At 40.9% G+C, this 27,768-nt stretch overlaps 1 long non-coding RNA gene across 1 annotated transcript; it reads right to left on the bottom strand.

Moving 5' to 3' along the window:
- Positions 1 to 22,319: 22,319 nt before the first annotated feature.
- On the bottom strand, positions 22,320 to 27,198 carry LOC123372599. The gene is made up of 3 exons (XR_006580362.1): positions 27,063 to 27,198; positions 24,653 to 24,747; positions 22,320 to 22,401 (listed from the first exon to the last, which is right to left on the bottom strand). It is a non-coding gene; the product is annotated as an uncharacterized LOC123372599 (long non-coding RNA).
- Between the last annotated feature and the right edge of the window lie 570 nt (positions 27,199 to 27,768).

Raw genomic sequence — 27,768 nt, 5'->3', positions numbered from 1 at the left:
AGGACATAATATACCATTCATTTGCCCAACTACATTATAACTTTATGTTATTCTTTATCCTTTTCTGAATACTTGATGGCAAGCCAATATTCTTCGGCACCAATGCCAATGAGGGTAGTTATAAAAACTTTACTGTGATATTCCAACCTGTATCAGTCATCCAAAAGAATTAGCTCTTAAGACCCCTGTATTGCAATTCACTGTGTGAAGCTGACTGGCTGCACCTCCTTGTTGTAAACTGCAAGCAGCAGTAGCAGCTTCACATGGTTATGATATAGCCTCACTGGAATTCAGTATGGACTCCCATCTTGAACGGTCCCTTGCAAATTTTCTTTCTTCCACAAAAGTCACTATGGGAGGATTTAGGCTTCTTAAATCCCTCAAAATTGCATCTTTCTACCTCATTCTTGGTCCTTTGACCTCAGCTCTATAAAACTTCTGTAAAAGTGTGCTTCCTTCTGCCTGTTGGACATGACCGCACCATTGCAGTCTTGCTATCAACTGGTGGAAGACTGCAACTTGCCAGGATCGTCTAAGTATTGATTTGTTTGTAACAAAATCAACACAAAGGATGTTATGAATACACCATAACTTTCAATATTGAAAACCGAAAAGTTTCCTCTTCTCAGCTGCTTTTAATGGCTGGATTTCTTCCCCATATAACAGAGTTGTCTTATATCTTAGTTGTCGCACCAATATCCTGCTATCCAAACACAGGCCTTTGAATATACTGAAATGCCATTGGTGCAAAATTGAGTCAACATGTGATTTCTGGAGTCATAGAATCGTCTTCTGTTTACCAGCTACCCAGATAGATAAAACTATTTACCATTCAATGCCTTTGCCATCCACATGCAGCATTGGCAGGTCATTCCTTTCCATTCTATAGAAGGCAGGCATAGCTTTGGTTTTATCCCCATTGGTCTTATGCTTTTGTCATCAGATAGTCTATTAGAACATTAAACAATGTATGTAAGAGAATACAACAGCCCCAACTCTTGCCGCAGCCGCTGACAGCTGAAGATGAAGTCATGGAGATCTGCTAAAGTCATGGAATCCGTGACTTCCGTGACTTAATCATATTCTTTTTTATGAGCATTTTGTAAATTGCAAGACTAGGACCTAAATGTTTTATTGTTTACCTGAGTGCACCTAGAGAGTTAGAGAGAGAAAAATAAGTTATGCAACTAAAATTTAAACTTCAGGCCATTACTTATAAGAGATATTAACAACATATTTTGCATTTTGTTTAAGAAACAATTATAAACATACTTTACATATATTGGTTTTAGTATTCAAATGTAAACACTTAGTCTTCTACATGCATATATTCCATCTGAAAGTAATTATCTGTCCACTTGAAAGTAAATGTATACAGAATATTTTCTAACAATCAACACAATTATTAAAATTACTTTGACTAATGTTGACTTTCAGTGTGAATGTTTTCATTACAGAACATCTGCAATTAGATTAATTATGAATTTTCAAAGTTGACTTCATCATAGTAACTGACACTTATCAATAAAACCCATGCATGTAATAATACATTAATCAAAACAGCAAAAAAATAAAATAAAATAAACCAGTTTTAATGAAAATTCCACCAAGCAATTTGCAACATTTCTGGGCACTATTTACAGGGACAGAGTATCATGGTTATCAGTCAAACGTGACAGCATTGGAAACATTGATTCACTGGCCCTGTAATGTCATTTGCGAAATGTCACCTTCTGACAATAGTGCTGCTAGGAATAGTATCATGCTACATTGAATCAGCAGGCACAGTGAACACTGTTAAAAAGTAAACATTTGCAAGACAATCAGTCACCAGTTATTTCCTATTCCAGTTATGGGGGAAACAGTAGTACCTTGGATGCTACTGTATGGTAACTATAGAGAAATATTGACTCTCAAAGGTCATATACTCAGCTCATGTATATCAACATATCTTTGTTGAAGTCAGTACTGAGGATGTCAGTATTGCCAACTCTTGCATTATTATTCACAGTCTCATAATATTTGGTTCCCTTTTAATGTATTTGCATGGATTTCTGAGTTTTGCCATTATTCCCGTGGAGTTTTGCCCTTGCCCAAAATGGCCACCCTCTGCCATTACTGTGAATGGGATTCAAGCCATAGATTGCAGCCACTTCACTGAGGGCAATATCCCTTTATCTTTTAAAGTTGAATGTGATGCTCCCCAGCAAAGATGACCAGTCTTCCTATGGTTTTCAATGGAACTGAAACCATGCTACTCCCAGAAAAAATGGTAGTCCCTTAATCACTGTGTTGAGGACCTACTAGGGGATAAGAAAATGCTGAAGTTCAGGTAATGAGATTATGGGAGCAACAGGAAGAGGAAATGTGTTAGAAAACAGTACAGAAAACTATTAGTATTCAAACTATGTGAGTAGCAGAGGCTGACTGAGGAATGCAGAAGAATGTGAGAATCAGGAAGCAGCAGACAAAGAAATGTAGGAATGTGTAGGAGGCAGATGGAGGAGCTGTGGAGAAATGTGCCATGGCAGGGATGGAGAATATGGTGGGTAGGTGACTGTGGGGGTATATGGTGGGAGAATACAAGTAGGGCAGGTGTTTATCCTGTTTAGTTACAGAAGGGATTAGAGATGAATGGCAAGTCCCCACACCTCAGGGGACAGGAGAAGGTAGGAGGAAATATCTCCTAGTAGCAAATGAAGAAGTTTACATGTGTGTGAATTTCATTGAAGTTTGAATCTGAGATGCTCTCACACACATTGAGGTGGCCAGCCATATACCATGGCGAGAAAGCTGGTGAAAAAAACATTTTGTTTGTTTGTTTGTTTTTATTATTTACTTCTGTGACCCACATGTCTGAATCATAGAGGGGATGGAAGGGAAGGGGAGTGATTAACCTGTACTTATGAGCAAGAATTTCATAGATTTTTAATACCAGAAGAGATCATTTTATCATCTAGTCAGAATTCCTGCTTAACAGAGGCCATATAATTTTAGCCAATAACTCCTGCATCAAGTTTATAATTTCTGGATGAGCTAAAGTGAATCTTTAGAAAATATATCCAATCTTGATATCTCCGAGACAGAGAACACACCATAATCCTTGGCAAATTGTTCCAGTGGTTAATTACCCTCATTTTATTTCTATTCTGAATTGTCTTGCTTCAGTTCCTACCTATTTGATCTTGTTATGCCTTTGTCTTCCAGATTAAAGAGACAGCCACAATCAGAAATTGTCTCCCCATTTAGGTACTTGGTTGGTGATCAAGTCATCTCTTAACACTCTCTTTGATGTGCTCAATAGATTGAGTTTCTTAAGTGCAAGACAGGTTTTTCCAGAATGATTCTGGATTTTTTTTCTGAAATCTTTCCAATTTGTCCACATATTTCTTGAAGTGTTGAATGGACACAGTATTCCAGTAATATCTCATGTTGTTCTGTACCTAAAGCTGGATTCAGTGTCACATGAAGTCTCCACAAATTCTTATGGAGCCATCCTTCTTGATCACTTGTATGATGGGTGTAGCCCACTCACTGAGTGAAACCAGTGACAAGACTCCAATGTTCACTAAATGATCCAAAACAGCTTCTACCAGAGGTTTCAGAACATAAGGTACAACACTGCACCTTATTTTATTTTAGCTGGCTGTCACATTTAAATGTGAGCTTCACTGACATGTAGCACTTCTGTCCAAGTTCTTTTTCAAAAACTTTGACATGTCTGTCCAGTATTCCTTGAAGATTTTGAGGGGCTTTGGTGATCACCTTGATCTTGGTCCAATTCACCTTCAGCTTCTCAAGCCAATTCCTGCCAATTAATGGTGGATGATTTTCTTTAATCACATGCCAGGATAAAATGACTGATTGTCCCTATGTTGGGATTCCCTCACAGACCTCTTCCATTCAGCTTTCCGAAGAATTTAGTTCAACTCCCAATTCTGTGACTCCAGCATCTTTATTAGGCATACAGCAAAGACTATGCAGAGTTGATTAGACTTTAACACAGGGTATAGGGCATACCAGAGATCCAAAGTTATGCAGCAAATGCTGGTGCTTGGGGCGGCATTCTGCAAGGGGTGGCAGTCCCCCTTGTTTTGCCCCCAAGCAGCGCGCCGAATTGCCGCCGCGGGCGTGCGGGGGACGGGGGTGCAGTCCGTGTGCCCTTAGGGCGGCAGGTGCGTTTCCGCAGCAGCGGCAATTCGGCAGCAGCTTCTATGTTTAGCTGTCCGGGGCGGCTTCAGCTAAACATAGAAGCTGCCGCCGAACTGCCGCAGCCGCGGAAATGCGCCTGCCGCCCTAATAGCACATTGACTGCCCCCCCAGGGCGGCAATTCGGCGCGCTGCTTGGGGCGGCGAAAACTGTAGAGCCGGCCCTGGCAGCAAACCTTCTCCTTTTATTTACACAATGTTTATTTACACAAACATTGCATTACTGCTCATTACATCATTTGCTCTCTGCCTCCCTACATTCTACAGTTCTCTCATCCAAGTATGTGGAACCAGGGTGTTCCCCCCTTACCTCAGCTAGTACTGCATTGCGTATCCACTTTGTCTCCAACTAAATGATTTAGTTATCATGCTAATTCTATCTCCAAGAAACAAGGCCCCTTCCATATCCAATTACTCAGGTTAAGAAAGCCCTACAATGTCAAGCACAGCTTACACCACACATACATAATTGAACTTTTATCTGAGTATCCCTTTGGGGACTAACTTTTCTCTGGTATAAGTGTTCAAAACTATGGAGGTACCAGAGGAACTTGTGACAAAGTCTGGTGATAGGTAAATGCAGAAATCAGTGAGATGGCAGTTCTGGTATCAAGCTCCATTCTTATAGGAACTCCCTTGATCAAGGGTGTGACTCAGGGTACGTCTACACTACGCAGATGCCATAGCATGGCAATCATGGAGCTTTTTGCCGTTTGTGACTCTCACCGTATGTGTACTAGATGCCGCTCACACAGGCGATTCAGCAGCGCTACACAGAAGCATGCTTTTGCTTTTGCATGACAGCAGAGATGGTTACTAGCCATATTGCACCATCCAAACCCTTCCATAAATTGGAACTGAGGATGATCATGGCTACCAGTCCTTTTGTACCATTTGCTGCTAGTGCCCCTGGTCAATCAGCCAGGGGCGCAAAAGCCAAGAGTGGTTACTAGCCATATTGTACCTTCCATCGTTTTGTACCATTGGCTGCTGTCATAAGTGCCCCTGGCCGATCAGCCAGGGGCGCAAAAGCAAAAATTGGGAATGACTCCCTGAGTCAATCCCTCCTTTTTGGTATCTAAAAATAGAATCAGTGCTGCCTAATATAGGCAAGTGTGCTAGAGAACTACCTGCTCTGTGTCAGAGCCCGCAGAAATTATTATCTGTATGCTATTCACAGGGGGTGCTCCTGTAACAACCCCACCTGTTGATTCCATTCTTCCCCCAGCCTTTCTTGGCTACCGTAGCATTGTCCCCCCACTTGTGTGATGAATTAATAAAGAATGCAGGAATAAGACACACTGACTTGTTAGTGAGAAATGAGTGGAAGGCAGCCTCCAGCTGCTATGATAGTCCAGACAGGACATTAAGCAGTGTGTAGGAGAGAAGCCCAGCATCCCACTGCTAGTCCAGGGGCAACTGAATCTTTTCTTTACACATGAAGGGTGGGGGCTGATGGAGCTCAGCCCCCTGTTGCTATGATGAGGATGGTTACCAGCCATATTGCACCATCCATCCACCAGAAAAAATTAGGGCCAATAGGCTGATGACGAGGACGGTTACCAGTCCTTTTGTACCATCAGCTGAGGCTGATGATGAGGATGGATTTCCATCTTTTTGCACAATCAGCTTATGCTGATGATGAGGATGGATTTCCATCATTTTGTACCATCAGCCGCCCATGACGGGGGGGGCGATGTTGGTGTTGAGTGCTGCACTATCGCGTCTATCTGCAGCATTCAGTAAAGATAGGGTGACATGTAAAAGAGTCAGAGGATTGTTTTACCTTTCGCTTCTGGGGGTGGATGGGGGGTGGGTGAGTAGATTGCCAAGCTATGCCCTGACCCGCGGGCACTGTGTTTGACCCTAGAAGCATTTGGAGCTCAGCCAAGAATGCAAATAATTTTAGGAGGCTGCAGGAACTGTGGGATAGCTTCAGTCCTCCAGTCCATGCGCATCCATTTGATTCTTTGGCTTTCCGTTACGCTTGTCACGCTGCAGTGCGCTGAGTCCCTGCTATGGCGTCTGTCTGGAGATTTTTAAAAAAGGATTCTGAATTTCATCTTCTGTAACGGAGCGCTGATAGAACGGATAGAACGGATTTGCCTGCCCTTACAGCGATCACATCCGCATGGTCCATGCGGGAGCTCTTTTTTTTATTTTGATTTCGGACTGCATCGCCACCCGTGCTGATCGGAGCTCCACGCTGGGCAAACAGGAAATATTCAAAAGTTCGCGGGGCTTTTCCTGTTTACCTGGCCAGTGCATCCGAGTTGAGAATGCTGTCCAGAGCGGTCAGTGGTGCACTGTGGGATAGCTCCCGGAGGCCAATACCGTCGATTGCGGCCACACTAACCCTATTCCGATATGTTAATACCGATATTAGCGCTACTCCTCTCGTCGGGCAGGAGTACAGAAACCGATTTAAAGAGCCATTAAAATCGATATAAGGTGCCTCCTAGTGTGGACGGTTGTGGCGTTAAATCGGTTTTAGGCTCCTAAAACCGATTTAAACGCCTAGTGTAGACCAGGCCTCAGATGCCATCTCTGACCCCAGAGTCCCACAACAGATGCATTGCTAGATCTTGATCTGTGTCACTAGAACTCTTAGTCTTTTTCCACATTATGAATTCCTGACTTCTTCATAGGGATCCAGTCTTCATATGGGATGTTTTTGGATGGATGGTTACTTTGTGTTGCTGCTGGTTGTTGAACTATGTGACAGGTCATAACAATGGGTCCTTTCTTCTGGTCCTTCCTGCAAATGAACCGGCATCCCCAGCAATCCTTCTCAGAATGTGTAGTTTGTGTGCAACAGCCACAAGGAAATTCCTTACATTCCTGTGGCCCTCTATCTCACTGATTCAGAAGGTGGACTTCTTGGTTCACACCAAATTACAGACTCCTTCTCTGTGGTTTCCGTGGCAATAACTACCATGACAGCCTTCTTGGATGTAAGCACTGAGACTGTCAATAACCTTTTTCGGATCTGGTCATCCAAACTGACAATGCCATAACTACTTAAAGCAGCAACAAACTGTGCTACTGACTCTCCACTTCCCTGATGTCATTGATGGAACCAATATTGTTCTGCTGTCATCAGTGGGGTAAAAGAAAAATGTTCCTACATTGCTGCAGTAATTGCAGCATATGGGGCAGGCCCAGGTGCAGCTGGAGACAATAAGTCATGCAGCAGTCTGCATGCCTTCCGACCCATCACTGTCAACAAGGTTCAAACTCGCTGTCCATCTGAGATGGATTTGCAGGCCACAAATTGCTCAAATTGTTCAAGGTACGCAACCTCTGGTTCACCCGTTCAACATTGCCCACAAAAGTTGCCATTTATTTTCTACCTGTTGGATTTTGTGCCCTCCAGATGGCTTTTCTTCCACAGAGGAAACATTAAACAAACAAACAAACAAAACTCTGCTTGATCTTCCTCAGATGGCTGTGTGCTTACATTGCAGGGTGCACACTTCCTCCTTTGGCTATACTTGACTATACTTGGCCTCCCTCTGCTGGTTGTACACTGTCAGCACGGGCTACAGGTCTCTCTTCCTGACTTGTAAAAGGCCAAGGTAGCTGCTCCCATTTCAGATTATTCCAAACTTCCAGAGAAGTCTATACAAAGGAATAATAAAATAAAATAAGAAATAATTAAAATCTTTATCAAGAAAACCCAAAATCATGGATTGGTCTGTTTGCTTTTTGTTTTTGTTTTTTTGCTGCTCATGTAGGTATTTGCATCAATTTCAGGCAGACACTTGTATGTTCAAAAGTTACCTTACTCAGGACAACCAAATGGTGGGAAAGAAAATGCTCACTGTTGAAAGTGTGTACAGATAGCCATTTCCCAAGATCCTCCTTCTTTAGCAAACCAGTTGGCAATTTTTCTTCATCAATCCCAACAGATATCTTCTGGGAAGCTATTTGCCCATCAGCCTCTTGCAGCAATGATACATGAAAGACTCATGTGTGTCTGTGGCTGTTACTTCTAGCTATTTAATTCTCTGGCACCTTAGAAAAAGGCACAGGGTACACTTGGCTAGAGCAACCTCTTTTTTAAGTGGAGAAAGGAGTCTGTGTAGGAGCATTTTCACATTTGTCTTATAAGAAATAAAATATAGGGGAAGAAGATGCTTTCATGGAGACAATTTAAGTAATGATTAATCTTGATGGTGCAGAAAGAAGTAGTTTGGGACTATTTAGAAAAGCTGGATGAGCACAAGTCCGTAGGGCCGGATGCGCTGCATCCAAGGGTGCTAAAGGAGTTGGCAGATGTGATTGCAGAGCCATTGGCCATTATCTTTAAAAACTCATGGTGATCGGGGGAGGTCCTGGATGACCGGAAAAAGGCTAATGTAGTGCCCATCTTTTAAAAAGGGAAGAAGGAGGAACCAGGATATTACAGGCCAGTCAGCCTCACCTCAGTCCTTGGAAAAATCATAGAGCAGGTCCTCAAGGAATCAATTCTGAAGCACTTAGAGGAGAGGAAAGTGATCAGGAACAGTCAGCATGGATTCACCAAGGGCAAGTCATGCCCGACTAATCTAATTGCCTTCTATGATGAGATAACTGCCTCTGTGGATGAGGGGAAAGCAGTGGATGTGTTATTTCTTGACTTTAGCAAAGCTTTTGATATGGTCTCCCACAGTATTCTTGTCGGCAAGTTAAAGAAGTATGGGCTGGATGAATGGACTTTAAGGTGGATAGAAAGCTGGCTAGATCATCGAATTCAACAGGAAGTGATGAATGGCTCCATGTCTAGTTGGCAGCCGGTTTCAAGCGGAGTGCCCCAAGGGTCGGTCCTGGGGCCGATTTTGTTGAATATTTTCATTAATGATCCGGAGGATGGCGTGTACTGCACCCTCAGCAAGTTTGCAGATGACAGTAAACGGGGAGGAGTGATAGATATGCTGGAGGGTAGGGATAGCATACAGAGGGACCTAGACAAATTAGAGGACTGGGCCAAAAGAAATCTGATGAGGTTGAACAAGGACAAATGCAGAGTCCTGAACTTAGGACAGAAGAATCCCATGCACTGCTACTGACTAGGGACCGAATGACTAGGCAGCAGTTCTGCAGAAAAGGACCTACGGGTTACAGTGGACAAGAAGCTGGATATGAGTCAACAGTGTGCCCTTGTTGCCAAGAAGGCTAACAGCATTTTGGGCTGTATAAGTAGGGGCATTGCCACCAGATCGAGGGACGTGATCATTCCCCTCTATTCAACATTGGCGAGGCCTCATCTGGAGTACTGTATCCAGTTTTGGGCCTCACACTACAAGAAGGATGTGGAAAAATTGGAAATAGTCTGGTGGAGGGCAACAAAAATGACAAGGAGACTGGAGCACATGACTTATGAGGAGAGGCTGAGGGAACTGGGATTGTTTAGTCTGCAGAAGAGAAGAATGAGGAGGGATTTGATAGCTGCTTTCAACTACCTGAAAGGTGGTTCAAAAGAGGATGGAGCTCGGCGGTTCTCAGTGGTAGCAGATGACAGAACAAGGAGTAATGGTCTCAAGTTGCAGTGGGGGGGTTTAGGTTGGATATTAGAAAAACTTTTTCACTAGGAGAGTGGTGAAGCACTGGAATGGGTTAGCTAGGGAGGTGGTGGAATCTCTTTCCTTAGAGGTTTTTAAGGTCAGGCTTGACAAAGCCCTGGCTGGGATGATTTAGTTGGGGATTGGTCCTGCTTTGAGCAGGGGGTTGGACTAGATGACCTCCTGAGGTCCCTTCCAATCCTGATAGTCTATGATTCTATGATTGACAGCTGCATCCTCAGCTACAATGCTTGACATAGCAGGGCCTGAGCATGGGAAAAGTGGCAAAAATAATTATATAACTTTTCCATTCTCCCCTATCTACCTCTGGTCTTGGGGCTAACCTGAGATCAAGCAGGGCCCTGGCATAAGTTAGAGCAGCCACATGGCTGCTTTGAATTGTACTGAGTAGGATCCTTGGATCACAACATACTCTAGCCCAGGCCTGCACAACATGCGGCCCGCGTGGGCTCACTGTGCGGCCCGCAGGGGGTGAGTAGGTGGGATCACTGTGCGGCCCGTGGGGAGTGAGTAGGCAAGAGGGGGTGAGGGAGGGGGGCTGAAGAGGCGGGGGGTGAGGAGGCAAGCCGGGGGGGGGTGGCGGGCAGAGGTGAGTGGGCGGGCAGTGGCGGCGGCTGGGCGGGCAGTGGCAGGGACTGAGTAGGCGAGCCAGGAGGGTGGGGGGCTGAGGAGGCGAGCTACCAGTCAGTGGCTGACCTGTTCTACTGATCTGGTCTGTCTCCCATCCCCGCTCCAAGGGTTGCAGGTGTCTGGAGGTGCCTGCCTTCCACACCATCCTCATTCATGCCTCATTCATTCAACAGGGCAATTGATTACAAAGTTGGGGGAAGATCTTATTCTACTTCTAGCAAAAAGACATTTTTCTTTTACCTTAATTATACTACCTTAGGAGCCCGCTATAACATATTACCAAGGTTCAATACCGCTGTTTCCATGGGGCAGCGCTGGGGAAGGAGGGTTTGTTTCCACAGAGCGGGTGGTGCTGGGGGGAGGGAGTATTTCAGGGGGGCTGGGTGGCGCTGTGGGGGTGTTTTGTTTCGGAGGGGCTTGGCGGTGCTGGGGGAAGAGTCGGCCCTCAGGTGTTTTCTTTGGAGTAATATGGCCCTCGCCGCTTTACGAGTTGTGCAGGCCTGATCTAGCCTCATCTATTTGTCCCTGTTACACACTCTGCCTGACCTGACAAACCTTTAGAGTGGGTGGAATAAAGTCCATACATCAGTGGATTTACCAGCTACTACTTTAGGGCAGCTTTAAGTCCTCTATGTGCTACTGCATCCGTAGAAATGCTATTTAAGCAAGACAAAACTAATTTGGTCATGAATACCACATTTTCCAGGAGGAAGAATTATTCCCAGAATCCCAGAATGTTTGAAGCATCCCTTCAAATTCTGAAGATCCATGTCGTTCTACTGGAGCATTGCAGGCTCAGGACCAATGTTCTTTTTACATTTAGTGCAGGTAGATACATCATACAAGCTATTAATTTTGAAATCTATTTTTTCTACAAAGGAGAGATATTATGCGACAGCCCTGTCTCCTCCTGTCTAGCCTACTGATGGGACCAAGGGAAATAACTCTGCTTTTGCAATGTGATCTTCCTACTTCAGTTAAGGGAACAAAATCTATGTGTCTGATCTGTTTGCAAGCATTCACAGAAAGGGTTTATTTTAAATCCTATAATGGTGTGTGTTATGATACGTTACTGAACGTTCTGGCATTTGGTGTTATCTATCTTTGATATTACAAGTTTGTTCCCAATAAAACTGGAGAAAAATTTCTCTGTAAGTTGCTCTAACACAGCACGCATCCTGATTCAGTTGGTATATGAATTTACTAGTAAAAGGCAAGCCCCAAAAGTTTCAAGGTTGTTTTAATAATCCCAGGAACATCTACATTGTTAATTACAGTCTATCTGAATTTAGCCAAACACTTGTTTCTTTTCTGCCACCGTATCTCATCCTTTAGTTCATCTGCCTACAAGTTCTACCCACACCCTGAACGCTAGTCTTTAATCATCTTAAATTTGGGGTGGGTGTGGGAAAGTCTTTTGTCTGCCACCTCTCTCTTCTTGGCTCTGAATGCAAATTCTTCAAACACCTTTCTAGTCCCCCCAGCATGTATAGTCCCATTTTAGCTGGAAAAGCCACAAAACTCATGCAGCTAGAAAATAACAGCCAGAACAAAAAAGGTTGCCCAATATGCATAGCTCTCAGATAGCCCTTTTGAAGATTGGGTAGAGGGGTGTAGTATTTGTCAGAACTGTTTATTTGATCTTAAAATAGGATATGTTTCAGTTTGTGATGCCCAGTGGTTATTTAAGGCCATATAGAACAAAATGATCTCTGGATTTCACTTGGTCAGATATTTGTGAGAATTAAATAGAGAATTAATTCCTTATACTCATTCTTGGTAGCACACTGTATCACAGGTGGATTTGGTGCAATGATACCACTACAATGCTCATTATAAGTGTAGCAAACACAGTTAATAAGTTATTGGATATGGATCACTATAATCTTTTGTTCATATTCAGAATGTGCAGTGAGCAACGTTGTCTGGATTTCTACCAGAAAACTATATCCCATAGGTTTTTTAGCACTGAAACAGAAACAAGTACTAGATTTAAACTGTTTTAAGATAAGAGTAATTCATGCATTGTATTTGAAGAGCTGTTTTCCTTTCCTGCATTTCTTCTTCTCTTTTTATCCCACTTTAGATAAAACCTAGATATTTGTATGTGCATGAGCATAGGAATCTAAAAGAATGAATATTAATCAGTAACTGCTAAACCTTAAATTAATAGTTGCAGCTAACTGAAAAATAAGACCCATAATTATGACGAATCTCTTCCATGATGGTAATTCTGTAACCTCTTGGCATCTTCTTTCCATGGCCTAAATTGTTTTATATAGTCTCTCCCCACTCCCGTTATTGTATAATCTACGTTTTCCCTCATGTAATGTAGACCATTATTGTTTTGTTCTTTTCTCACTGAATTATCAGAATACATGATCCCTGTCTTTAAAACATCCCTTTTTGGATTTGTAGAGCAATGTTTGCCTAAACATATTGTCTCTAGATTGAATATGCCCAAATCCTTAATTCTTTCCACATGGGTCTTATCTTCAAACTCTTGGCCCTTTTGTTTACCTCTCTTGCACTTTTCCCAATTTGTCTATGCCAGTTTTAAATATAGCGACCAACCCAGAAAACAGGGCATGAACTGAGGCCTAACTCATAACTAGTGCTGAAGAGCAAGTGGAATAATCTTGCCTATTTTACCTGTGCTACTTGCACTGATAAAACTAATTTCATTGACCTCCCTTGAGTCACATTAATTCATTCGGTTTGTCCTAACTTTCAGGTCTTTCTCCATGGATAACTCTACACTGTAATTAATGCTTCTTTTGGCAGCGTAAACTGGACATACCAACATAGCCCCCAGCATGGGCAAAAATAGCAGTGTAGCTGGTGAAGCATGGCTTAGGCCAGTAGAGTAAAGACACACCTGAGGGGGGCGGGTATATACTTGAGCACATACCTAACATGCTGTCTATTGACCCAAGCATTGCCTCCCCAGCCACACTTCTCTTTTTAACTATCTAGTGTCCTGTAGCCTCCCTCTTATTGGAGCCTTTTCCCTCCACAGGAAAAGACTCCTGCAGCAAGGAAAGGCTGCAGGGAAAGGATCTGGTGGCTCCCTGCTGCTGCAGCCTTTCCTGGATGCAGGGAAAGTTTCTGGAAGCCGGTAAAGGCTCTGACAACAGGAAAGCAGTGGGGAAAGGAGCCTTTCCTTACTTCAAAGGAAGGCTGTGACAGTGGGAAGCTGCTGAAGCCTTTCCCTGCTGCCTCCCCTCTGCCAGAGCCTTTCACTGACAGGTGTTGTGGCCGTAGCCTGCTTTTCAGTGCAGCATGTAGCTACACATACAATACACATCACCACCAATGGTGAGTAGCGTAGACATATCTTATAATGCTCTAGCATAATCGGCCTCCTTCCAATCTGTATGCCTTCCTGTACTTTACATTTGTCTTTCCTGAACCACCTCATATGGAAATTCACCTCTCTCTTTCATTTAATCCTAACCCTTTCCATTTTTATATTATCTGAGTTAAAGTATTCTCCATTCCCATCTCTGATTATCAGATTGCAATCCCCTTACCCAGGTAGACTTGTACATCCCTGGAAAGTAATCTCAGTGAAGTCAGTCTTTTAATGTAACATATTATTCAGCATGGGTAATGGATCATAATTTGGCTCAGAGTGAGACTACTCATAATTAAATCACTGAGGGACTCCACAGAACATCTTATTAATTGCAAATATATTTGACATCTAGGGAAGGTCTGTCCTGCCTTGTGGTGGGCAACTGAGACCTAAAAGTACAAATCCAGTCAATATGGTATCTTAAGTGAAGGTATGTCATTTTTTGGGGGGAAGGAGGGCTTTCCCCTGCCTATTATTCCCTCAGTTTACCATTTCCCCCTTAGCTCTTTATTCACTACCCCCTTTCCCTTATTACACACCAAAGCTATTTTCTTTCCAAAATGCAATAATTTAATCCTGTGCCTCGAATGTGAATTAGGAAAGGGAAGTCTACATTCTCCCAGTATAAACAAAATATTAAAGTTATCACTTGCTAATATGGAGGGAGGAAGCTAGACGCATGAGGAGGCAAATTAGCCAGAGGATTTCTTAACATTTTAAAACAGATATTTTCTTTTCAGCACTGTGGCAGCCCCATTTCTCTGCTTCTTAGGGACTTCCCCCCACCCAACACATCTCCCACTACACTTTCATAGAAAATGTGGAGTTTTTCCTTTCTCATGAATAAGCAGTAAATAGCTGGGGTGGCCATATTTCTGGCTTCTGGAGTTTGAAAATTGCATAGAGGAGCCAATAAGAGCAGAGGAATTATAGTAGTCATTTAGAAGAGAGATTTGTATATACACAGTGCAACTCCTGAGTAATAGCCATAGTGTGATCATAAAAACCAAACAGCCACAACCAGAGTGAAGGGACTTGCATAGATTCAGACTTTAAGGTCAGAAGAGACTATCATTATCATCCCGTCTGACCTCCTGCACATTGCAGGCCACAGAACCTCCCCCACCCATCCCTGTAATAGACCCCCTAACCTCTGGCTGAGTTACTGAAGTCCTTAAATAGCAGAAAAGCTATACAGCACAGTTCTTCCTGAGAAATTGGCAGCATTACTGCATTTTGGCTGAGAAGTACATTTCAGTATAATTTTACTGTAGTTTCTACTGCAATATTTATTTACAATTTCTTTATTGGAACAGATAGTGTAATAACTACATGTATTGTAGATGTACTTTCTGTAACATGTAACATTTCTTATTTGCTATGGTTTTTACTTCAGTTTCTGTAACAAAAGTCTTCAATAATAATTATACTGTCTATTGTGAGTATAAGGGCCAAATCTTCAGCTTGTGCAAATCAGTGTATGGCCTAGTGCTTTGTATGGGACTAGATTATGCTCTTCTATAGAGAACACTACAATTTTTAAAATCACACACAACAACCGTTTAAAGAACATTAATTCTTGCAAAGGCAAACACTCAAAGTTTTGTGTATATCTGTATTGTGATAGAGACTTTAATTTCATAATCACAAACTGTTTTTTTCCAAAGGACTCCTGCCTTATTCAATGCACTGGATGGATGGTGCTCACTTAATGAGCAGCTATTAAATATTTTGTTTTCTCTTTATTGTTCAATGTGTGGCCCAGGCTTTATTTACTGCACACTATTCAAACACTGCTCTGAAGACAGCAGTGTTGATTTCCTCCTGGGCTTTTCTATGTTGCTCTTCACTACAGTATCTGTGTCCTTCACAAACATTAATGAATTTATTTTCACAACACCCCTGTGAGGTTCTGAGGCAGTACTATTCCCATTTTACAGATGGGAAACTGAGAGACAGAGTGAATTAAGGTCAAAAGTCTGAACTAATTTTGGGTGCCCAGTTTGAGACACCTGAGACTTGATTTTTCAGAGTATGTAGTATTATATAGCACTCTCTATGTTCAAAGCACAGCTTTCACTGACTTCACTTTCAGCTGTGAGTGCTCAGCACTTCTGCAAATCACATTCTAAGGTCAGGTGCCCAGTAAATGAGCACACAATTAGTGACCACCTGTGGAAATTTTGGTTCAGGTGATTTGGCCAGAATCATGTAGGAACTCTGTGGCAGAGGCAGGGATAGAATCCAGTACAACATTCAAGTGCTTTGCCCATGGGACCATCATTTCTATTCTCATAATCTCTTGCCTCATTCACTACACCCCTTCCTGAGGGTGGGGTGCTTTGTGACTGTTGGGCAGTTCTGAGTGGCATTCACTGGCTCCTAGGACTCCTTTGAGGAGCAGTGAGCACTGATTGGGGATCTCTGCTTGGTGACCACCCTCTGAATCACTTGTTGTGGCATTATGTTATGACCCCCTTCTCTTTGTTTCTCTGTGTTCATTTGTTGTCCCCATGATCATTTGCCTAGTGGTCTCAGTGGGCTGGCCTTTTGTTTTGGATGGGCCTAGGCTCAGTACCTGCAATAGGTACACTTCCAACTTCTGCAACAAATGTAGCAGGAATCCTATAGCCAACAGTCTCCTTCACTACACAGCCCTTCATGATCTCCAGACCAACTCCATCCTGCACAATGAGTAAGCCAGGAGTCCTGTGATAAAAACACCATATGATCAATGTAATTAAAGACTGTATCAAAATACAAATGCTTAAGGGGGCTGAGTTAAGACTGCAGAGGTAACTTTACTTTTGAGTGCATGATTCTGCAACCTTTGTCATGCTTTAACGGTATTTTATAAGTTTTTAGAAAAGTAAACTGAAAAAAAAATCAATGAAATTCCATCATGTGATAACAATATTCAAGGATCCATGGATCAGCAAGGTAGGAACCTTTAGATCCACCACAAAGATCTCTGCCACATACAGGAATGGAGTAACTGATAGCAGTAGTAGGCTATCATTCTCTGTGTGGATCAGCTCTAGAGGGGGATGGGAAAATTTGCCAGTTTAGGTTAACAGAATTTAGCTGACAGAGGAATAGTGAGAGTCAGAGTCTTAGGTTCCATTCCAGGCTCTGGAGGAAAGTGTGCTCTGGTGGGCACAGATTCTTCTGCCTGTTCCTCCTGAGCCTGATCACTTTTGCCCCTTCTCCTTCAACCACTTCCTGTTGCAGTCATTTCTCTTCCCTACTCCGGCTCCTTATCCCAGGCCCATTTTCCTCACCCATCCAGTCACCGTCTTCATTACTCAGGCATCTCATACTACGCCTAATCTCTTTGTTTGATCAGTCCCAGTCTCCACACCCCAGCTCCCAGTCTCCATGTCCAGCCAGTCTCAGTCTCCCTCAACTCCTAGCTCCAGGTTCCCTCTCCTTGCCCCACTCCTCAATTCTCAGTCTCTCTGCCCACCCACCTAGCTGCTTCTCCAATCTAATCCCCTACTCCCCATGTCCTGATCTTGTCTCCTCTGCATTTGAATAAGGCAGCTTCCTCCTCCATATTTTCTAAATTCAGCACTGTGGGCATTGAGATTACAGGAGAGACAGTCTCCTTGCATTCAGTTCTACTCTCTGGATCTAACCCAGTCTGCAGCAGCCCCAAGCAGCAATTGCAGAGAAAGTCCTGTTCAGCCCCACGCTGAAGCATGCTCAGTGCAGATGGACTTTTCAGGTAATTTAGCTGTGGAAGGTCTAGGAAGTTTCTATGGAGTCTGTGCACACAGAAAATTTTCAACTAGGCCAAATTTGCCACCCCTTTCCATTGGCCGCCCCAAGCACCTGCTTCCCGCACTGGTGCCTGGAGCCGGCCTGCTTGTAGAAACCAAAACTTTCATAGGTTTTGGTGAATTTCCCAAAAAGTTTCCAAGTTATCAAAACAGGAAATTTTAACATTTTCTAAACAGAAAAACTCCATTTTTTGTTTGTTTGAAATGATTTTTGTTCAAAATTTGTTATAGTAAAAAATTATAAAAAACCCTAAAGGATGAAATCTAAATAAAACATTTTGATTGACCCAATATGATTTTTTAAACAAATTTTCAATTTGTGAAATGTTTCAAGATTGATTTTTCATCCTGATTCAGAAGGTCAAGAAACTTTTTTTGAAATCTCAAAAATTCTCGCAGGATGGGAAAAGTGTCTCCCACCCAGCTTCAAGTATAAGCAGATAAACAGAGGAGTCTTTTATTGTTAAATATTGGGCAAGTATTTGACAATACTAAGTCACTACTATCAGCCCTGTCTATAATAATAAATGTAAGTTTAGTATAATTACTATGGCACTATTACAACATTGAAACATAGAGTACACACTTAATACTATAATTAGAAGGCGCTGAACCCTCATAATTCACAATGAAGGCTACAGGTATTCAGCATCTCTGAATACAAGTCCTTTATATAGTGCCTAGTTGTAGGCACCTGAGGTTGAAAGTTTTGGCCTAGAATTGTACTTTAGAATTTTTTCCCCATGGGCTACCCCTACATATGCTTATCAGACCTAGAAGAAATCCTCTGAGCCAAGGACTTAGACAGGCATTCCATTTCCTCTCATTAAGGATGGAAAGTTTGATTGCTTTGAATACTGCTTGAATTTGACTCTCATGATTTTAAAAAACAAAGATTGATAATACAGCCAAGATTTTAACATGGACAGCCATAGCTCCCAAACCCCCACTCACCCAGGAAATGGCATACCCCAAGCAGAGGATTTAACCCCAAAAGAAAAAAGAACCAAAAACCACTAGCGGCTTTGCTATTGCTACTGATTTTAGATGGAAGGTATGCAGATACTATGGTGATGGGTGGTGGTGTAAATCCCACAGAAGATAGATTGATTTTTAAAAGTGACTAGCTCTTTTGGATGATTCAACTTTGGGTGACCAACCTGAGACACCTTTAAAAGAGTATTACATTTTACAGGAAGAGGCTCAGCACTTTCTGAAAATTAGGTCACCCAGGCCCACTAGCCACTTTTGAAAATTTTGGCCTTTCTACATCAGCCCCTTTGAAGATATAAAACAATGATTCTTTCAGTAATAGATACTCAGTTAAAAACTTGTGATGTTCCACTAGCCCTATCCTCCAAAATCCTTGAGTAACATAAGGTCCCTGATGACCTTCCAGATGGTGCAGCTTTCTGTATGGCACTCAGATAAACAACATCAAAATGTGTGTCATTCTTTTAAAATCTTGAGGTGGCCACACACGCATGAATGGTCATGTTGCTTCTCTCAGTTGAGTGACCGATGAGGATGTTTGGAAAGCATTTGGTGGACAGGAGGTTAGCCACATTAAAAAGTCTTTGCATAAACTATACTAAGATCAGAGGCACAGATTATTCCTACAGTTTTAAAACCTAGATTCAAAGATACCATGTCTGTTTCTCTCCCACAGGGTGAGGCTACTACAAGAGAAAAAAAAAGATTCTCCTTAATTAGGTTGCCAACTCTGTGTCAGCAAGGATTACTGAGACAGAAAAAAAGATAGGATAACCTTTTTCATTGACAGAGTGCCCAATAGTAAAGTAGGCAAAAAGAAAAAAAGCAATTTCACCACCAATAAAATTCACCACCAATAAAATTGTCAGACACATAGAAAAACAAACTCTTGAGCAATAGTCAACATGGTTTCTGTAAAGGGAAATCGTGTCTTACTAATCTATTAGAGTTCTTTGAAGGGGTCAACAAACATGTGGACAAGGGGGATCCGGTGGACATAGTGTACTTGGATTTCCAGAAAGCCTTTGACAAGGTCCCTCACCAAAGGCTCTTACGTAAATTAAGCTGTCATGGGATAAAAGGGAAGGTCCTTTCATGGATTGAGAACTGGTTAAAGGACAGGGAACAAAGGGTAGGAATTAATGGTAATTTCTCAGAATGGAGAGGGGTAACTAATGGTGTTCCCCAAGGGTCAGTCCTAGGACCAATCCTATTCAATTTATTCATAAATGATCTGGAGAAAGGGGTAAACAGTGAGGTGGCCAAGTTTGCAGATGATACTAAACTTCTCAAGATAGTTAAGACCAAAGCAGATTGTGAAGAACTTCAAAAAGATCTCACAAAACTAAGTGATTGGGCAACAAAATGGCAAATGAAATTTAATGTGGATAAATGTAAAGTAATGCACATTGGAAAAAATAACCCCAACTATACATACAACATGATGGGGGCTAATTTAGCTACAACGAGTCAGGAAAAAGATCTTGGCGTCATCGTGGATAGTTCTCTGAAGATGTCCACGCAGTGTGCAGAGGTGGTCAAAAAAGCAAACAGGATGTTAGGAATCATTAAAAAGGGGATAGAGAATAAGACTGAGAATGTATTATTGCCCTTATATAGATCCATGGTACACCCACATCTCGAATACTGTGTACAGATGTGGTCTCCTCACCTCAAAAAAGATATTCTAGCACTAGAAAAGGTTCAGAAAAGGGCAACTAAAATGATTAGGGGTTTAGAGAGGGTCCCATATGAGGAGCGATTAAAGAGGCTAGGACTCTTCAGCTTGGAAAAGAGAAGACTAAGGGGGGACATGATAGAGGTATATAAAATCATGAGTGATGTTGAGAAAGTGGATAAGGAAAAGTTATTTACTTATTCCCATAATACAAGAACTAGGAGTCACCAAATGAAATTAATAGGCAGCAGGTTTAAAACAAATAAAAGGAAGTTCTTCTTCACGCAGCGCACAGTCAACTTGTGGAACTCCTTACCTGAGGAGGTTGTGCAGGCTAGGACTATAACAATGTTTAAAAGGGGACTGGATAAATTCATGGTGGCTAAGTCCATAAATGGCTATTAGCCAGAATGGGTAAGAATGGTGTCCCTAGCCTCTGTTCGTCAGAGGATGGATGGCAGGAGAGAGATCACTTGATCATTGCCTGTTAGGTTCACTCCCTCTGGGGCACCTGGCATTGGCCACTGTCGGTAGACAGATACTGGGCTAGATGGACCTTTGGTCTGACCCGGTACGGCCTCTCTTATGTTCTTATGTTCTTATGTTCAATAGGAAAAATGGCTTAGTCAAGGCACATGGACACCAGTTCAACAAGGTCCTTAAGCACATGTCTAACTCTTAGCACAAGTAAGTCTCATTGAAGTCAATCCCTAAAATTAGGCACCTCCTCTGATACCCTGTTGAGAAAGTGCCATTGGTGAGAGACAAAACCATGATGTTATCATAGCAGCATTACTTTGAACATATAACATTAAATCTACCATCAGAAGGTGAACATCTGCTAGAGTTGGCAGAACTTGAAGTCCTCTTGCTTGAGTGTAGGATGTTACAGGCCACATTCTGACCACAATTACATCTGTGCAAAACCATTCAAATCACAAGTCTAACCAAAAAAACAGAATTTAGCCCTTTATTTTTAAATACAGATGTGAAAGGTCCTCCTGGTCTGGAAAAAGTGTGATGGTGGCTGATGGAAAAATCCACCAGTGGGAGCATGGAAAGACAAGAGTATATTTTCTTATTTATTTATATTTTTAAATGTGCCTGTTCAACACTCTGAGAAACCAAAATAGGCTTCACCTTTTGTAAATGTAAATGAAACTGCAATTAGCTGGAACAGTGTAATGAGAGCCCTACACTAAATAGTCAAGAATATATATACAGTGGCAAACGTTTTTTTTTCCAGTGGGTGTGCTTGAAAGTTCATTCTAATAGCAAAGATTTTTAACATATTCCTCACACTTAAAACAGAGCATACCACTACAACTAGTAACATCTCTAAAGCTCTCAGTGATTTTATTTTAAGTGCACCAACTGTACCTCTTTACAGATGAGTAATTTTACTGTTGGGGGAAGTGTTCCCATATTCTTATAATGATGAGTACTCTCAGAACTGATCATTTCTTCTCTACTAGTAAAAAAAAGAAATATATTTTAACTGCACTCATTTTACTTTAGACATCTACAATGGTAAACATTTTCAAAAAAGTGTCCACCAGTTAAGGGTGCCACAATTTTGGAGAATTCCTCTTGAGGGTCCTCTAGATCCTCAGTGGGATGTGGCGTACTGGTGTAGCTCCATTGTCTTCTATGGAGTTACAGTATTACAGTTTACACTGCCTGAACATCAGGTCCCCTGCAACTGATTTTTAGCAGCGCTGAACAACACCCAAAATTCCAGCTGAAGACAGTGGGAGCTGTAGGTGGTTAGGACCTCTGAGAATGAGGTGCAAGGTGTCTCAGCTAGGCACCCAAAATTAAGGCATCCAAAGTCAGTGGACACTTTTAAAAGTTTAGCTGAATAGCTTTAGTCCTAGGGAGTTACAATTGAGTGCACTATTATTTTCCAGGAAACAATCCCATTTTTAGTAGCAAGCTCTAATCGGTCAAAAGCACGCCCAGAGCAAAAGTAGTTTCTAAACTTTTTAACTTCAACAACTCTTCATCTACTTTTGATGGCTTACATGACAAAAGATCTTAAGGAATTACTTCATTTGTTATCCTATAATTAAGTGCATAGTGCCACAGCTTCTGATATCACCAACCTCAGTGAGCTTGTGAATTGTTACTCCTGTTTGTCTCTTCTCTGTCTTTGTAGTATCATTCAGTTGAATGAAGGAGATGGACCTGTGGGCAGATATGTAATATAAGACAATACTACTGCTTCCTAATTTCCTGAAACCTTTTTAGAGAAAATATTTGGGGGAATGTTTTCCATTGCATTTTCTTTTTTTGTTGTTGTTGCTAGTTGCTCCTCTTTTTACCCTTTCTCATACAAAGAAGTTTTATAAGTTTGCCATAAAGTTGTTTCCCTGGAAACAATGTTTATGGCCCAGTTTTCTTTTCCTCACCTCTTCTGTCGCCAAGAAAAGAAAACATTGCTCAGTGATTTTAACAGTACAGATTGTTAAACTAGAAAAGGATTTCTTTGGTTCACTGAATCGGGACTTATGTACTCTTTATACCTCTATTCCAAAGGACAATATATGGCAGCTGCCTATCCTATGAAATGAGATTCCATCTAAGGCTAAATGATGTCACAGCCAATACTGTTGTCTGATAGCATCAGATCTTGGATCAGTGTACCAGAACAGTGTTAATGAGATCTCAAGCAATACTCTGTTTTTTATGTAAATGTAAAATCACAGTCCTACTCCTGCTATTAATTACTTGTGAGTATTAAGCATCCTATGGCAACTTCTGCCATGAGATAACATGTTAATGTCAAGGCCAAATCCTAACTTGGACAGTTACATTCTGCCTACCAACCCACCATCTCCCTCCCTTTGCCACCAATCCCATAGTAGTTCCAAATGAATATGGCATTCTTTGGATCCTGTACTAAACTATTGTGTAGTATTACTGTGCGCTCTTACACAGTTGAAGTATTTTTCATCAGGGTTCTTATCATTCACTGGTGGATGAATTAGTCTTTTGCATCCAGTTTATAAGTCAGTTGGTAAAGCACTTGGGATAAAGGAATTATATACATTTAAGACATCATTTTAACAAGCTAAATTTAAATCTAAACTTTCCTCCCTACTATGTCCTTTCCCCTCTGCTATATATCTTTTGATTTGATGGAATAAACTTTTCTGTTACAGCAACATTTCCAGTACAGCCACAGACTAAAATGTGTCTTATCTCTTTCTGTAAAGGTTTCTTTTCATTCACCTTCTTTTCTGCTTTAGTACTGTCACTTGTCAAACACTGCCAAATTGATCTCACTTCCATAATGTGGCATTGTCACTGAAAATGTGAGCACATTTTCTTGGTCAGTAACATGCAAAACCTTAGGCATGGCATCCTTCCAAAAGCAAAATTTAAAACAAACAAAAAGTCCGACTGCTAAGTCAGTGCTTTACATCTCTAAATGATTGACAAAGAAAGACTGAGGTGAACATGAGTGCTTCAGTAATAATAGTTTGATAAAATGTCATATAAATAAATGATTTGGGGGCTTTGGAGTGCATACGGTCTTTTTGTGTGGCATGCTAGTAATTTAAAGATGTTGAATGTAAATGGAATTGTCAGTTCCACCTGTTGAGAGCACATGCTTTGGACATCAAGGATGAAGAATTCTGAAAAGATTTAACAGCTGCACTTGTTATTTTCAATATTGCAACTAAGTCTTTTTCTTTTAAGAATGCTTAACGAAAAGGAAAAGTCCTTCTTTTACCTTTAAAAAGAAGAGGAACCTTTTTTGTGTCATTCCTACTGTAATTTCAAGCTTTCTGATTGGCTTTGTTTTGTGTTTCTATTCCATGAAAAAAAAACATTTAACAAACTTAACAAGCTGTGTAGCATGATTAAATCTGAAAAGACAACTTCAAAGAAAATGTTTTATGTTTTGGAGGTCATTATTTCTTCATTAGTATTGTTAAGGGCACACGTTTTAGAAGATGCACTTGGCCTTACCTAGGCTTACTTGTGCCATTGGAAGCACTATACAATCACTTTTTGAATGAAAAACTATTTGAAAGACTCATGAATATGTAAGTTCGCTATATTGGAGATCAGAATGAGCCCAAATCTTGTCATTTTTAAGAATACCAGTAATAAAATACTGTCTACTCACATCTTCCTTTAGAAATACACAAGTCCAGACTACAGTCTGGGGATATTTCTCACAGAAGCAGACAACCATAGGAAACTGCAGGTTATAGTCAAATTTGCAGTGAGGGATGGATAAATATTGTCTTTGTATTTTAAATAATTGTAAATGGCTAAATTGACTAATGCAACTTTCATACTGAGCTATACTGTTGAACCTTAGCATGTTTATTTATTAGGAGTAGGTTTTATAGATTTATTTATTTATAATTTCAATGGCTAATACTGATGTTTATTTTTAAGTTGTAAAAGGAGTAGGACCTACCTTATAGTAAGCACTCCTTCCTACCAGACCAGTCTTTGCTCTTTCTAACTCCGCTCACTCCCTGGGCTAATTCTGTCCGAGCACTCTGAAGGAACCTAGGGAATCAGTTTCCAGCAAGGTTAATTGTTTTACTTAATCCTTCTTAACAAACAAAATCAAAACTTTGCAGATTATTCCCTCAAGAGTCTGTCCAGGCCAAATAGTCCCTTCCTCAAGTCTGTTCCTCATGCCAGTAACTCCAGTAACCAAAATTTCCTGCATTTTTCCTCAGTCTCATAAATAAAGGACTCCACACAGTCTCCCCTTTTGTCTGTTTGGTTTCTGGAGCAGTTCCTCTCTGCAGTAGCTCCAGCAGCAGTCCACTGGGAAAACTGACTCTAATCTTTCCAGAGGGTTTTGCAGTCCAGCCCCTTCATTTGCTGCTGCCTTCTTTGATAAAGATCAGCTAATTAAGTTCTAGGTCTTTCTCAGGTGCAGTGGGAAGGGTAATCAGCCAGCCAACTGCAGGCCTCTGTCCCTGAAGTACTGGTATTCCTTATACATTCACATAAGCAGTTTTTTTCTATTTTTATTAATCTAAATTTTCACAGTTTTGCAAAATTATGGGTTTTAAGCATTTTTTCAGTTTTTAATCTAGTTAAATTTTCACAGTGGCAGTAAAATTATGGGAGGCAATTATTTAATGAGACTAGATGTTGAGATTCAAATAGCTAAAACTTTATAACCACTCAAACACAAAATGTTAATATCATGTCAAAATATGCAAAGTAAATGTCCTTAAATCAAACTGTAGTTCTCAAGGAAAGTGAGAAAAATGCTGCTTATCTGTAAATTTTGATTATCATCCAGGAAAATATTTTTTCATTGGTTTGTGGTACAGTGAAATCAAAGTTTACCAATATTTACAGATAAAAATCTAAATTTTTCAGGCCTCATTATGAGCCCGGATATGCCGGGGAACAAATCCTACTTTTGACCTTTCTATCGGAGGTTATCTAAAAGTCATCTGTCTTCCTTATCAGATTTCAGCTATTCAAGTACCCTTTTGAGATACATTCTTGAAATTTAGTACACATTACATGTGGATTGTTGGCTGCAAAAGAGAAGGAACATGACATTTGACATTTCTATCATAGGTCACTAAAGGTCATTTTAACAATTTACCAAAAAAAAAAAATCCAAACAGGAAATGGTCATAAGTATGAAGCCTGCAATCTGAGTGAGATTGTGTGAAGCCTCCATAAGTGTGAAGCCTTCATCTCACATCACCAGCTCTATTTAAAGGATTTTAGCCAAGAAAATTGTCAGATAAACAAGTGTGTCACAGATGCCAATGTTGATAGCTATGTCCACCCAACCCTACAAGCTGTCATATACTAGTTTAATTGCATCTACAGCAACTTTATACCATAGTGATTGGTGCTTTATAAGTACAGATGAAATTTACCACTGAATGTTCAAATGCTCAGTTTACATATGCAATTCAGGTGTTCTTGTTTGAAAATATAGCTCTGTCAATTGGACATGTTATGAAATTGATTTTGGGGTAGGTTAGGACAAAACCTGGCTTCTAAGGTTTTCAAACAAACATAAAATTATTTAATCCCTGGTAGGGTGGTCCTGGCCCATGAGGCTAATATTCTAAATTGTAAAATATGTTGTCCTGATCCTTCCGGCTGTTCTACATGGACAGATGACTCTGCCCATGCAGAGTCTTACTGACTTCAGATGGTCTCTGTGTTAGTGCAGGAGGCCAGCAACAAAGACCAGCCTGTAGAAGTGGGGCTTTGTAACACTACCTATCTCCATCTCAAAGCAGTACAAATTCATCAGACTGTAAGTATATCTTTTTGCTGCTGTAATCTTACCCTGCTTTTGCTTGTTTTGTATTTTCTTGTTTTGTCATGTCTATTTAGATAGCAAGCTCTGTGGAGCAATGACTGCAACATTTACATCTTCTAACAAATAGCCCACTATTAGAAGCTAAATATTTTAATAATTATTGTAAGCTTTGATTCCCATTAGAGATTAGAAAACACAACTAATGTTGCCTTTTACATACATAATTAAGAAATGCAACAACAATCTTCATGAACTCATTATTAAGGATTTTATAAAATGTATTAGGAATGCACAAGATGATAGTCTAGCAAGCATTCTTAATGTAGGATTTTAAGTTTTATAAAGTATGCTATTAATTATTTGTATTACAGTAGCAGCCAAATGCCTTCATCAGCATTGGAGCCCTGTTGTGTGAGCCATTATACATGCACATAGGAAGAAACACACTCTACTCTGAAGATCTCACAAGCTAAATAGAAAAGACAGAAAAAAATGTGGGAGAAAGGTAACATTATTATCCTCGTTTTCCAGATGAGGGTATAAACCATGAGGAGATTAAGCAATTTACCCAGTCACACAGGAAGGTCACACAGGAAATTGGTGACAGAGTTTGGGAATGAATCTCAGTCTCTTGAATTGTAGTTCAGTGCCCTAACTACAAGATCAGCCTTCTTTTCTGATGTAGGAAACAGCATTCAGAAAAGTCGCTATCTATTCCAACTCAGACAGGAGAAAAAAGCCAGTAGAAGGTGCTATAAGGTGCAGCTAACAGTGAATATTTATAAAGAAAACCTTGGGAAAGTGGTAACAGAAAAGTAATCCTAATGGTATATTAGCAATACTGAACTCTAGGACATCACCTGTTTGTCATTGGCTCAAATGGAGTTATTCCATGAAACAGTATTGCAAACAGGTGATGATTTCCTCATTATCTGGGATTGTTGTAAATACATGGAATTTTCTATTGAGATTTTAAAAGCTCCTGCTCCTAATAAAAGATCCTTTTCCTGCTGTTATAAATAACATTAGATTAGCCTTGGAGATTTATTATATAAATTTGGGGTTAACAAATGCTGCTGTGTTTACAGTTTGAATGCCCTCAAAAGATATTCCTACTAAAGAAAAAAAAAGTATAAGTCAATTGTTCTTTGTTCTACTCTGTAAAGAAGTGTTCTGGAAGAAAAAAAAACTTGTGTCACTTGTTTCATTTGTGATGAAAGGGCAGAGCTAAAAAGGTGCAGTGACATTCAGGAAAGTGCACACTAAGGCCCGTT

Source organism: Mauremys mutica, chromosome 1 (assembly GCF_020497125.1).
Source record: "Mauremys mutica isolate MM-2020 ecotype Southern chromosome 1, ASM2049712v1, whole genome shotgun sequence".
Classification (NCBI taxonomy): domain Eukaryota; kingdom Metazoa; phylum Chordata; order Testudines; family Geoemydidae; genus Mauremys; species Mauremys mutica.
Note: the sequence above shows the minus strand (reverse complement) of the source record. Positions and strands in the feature narration are given on the sequence as shown.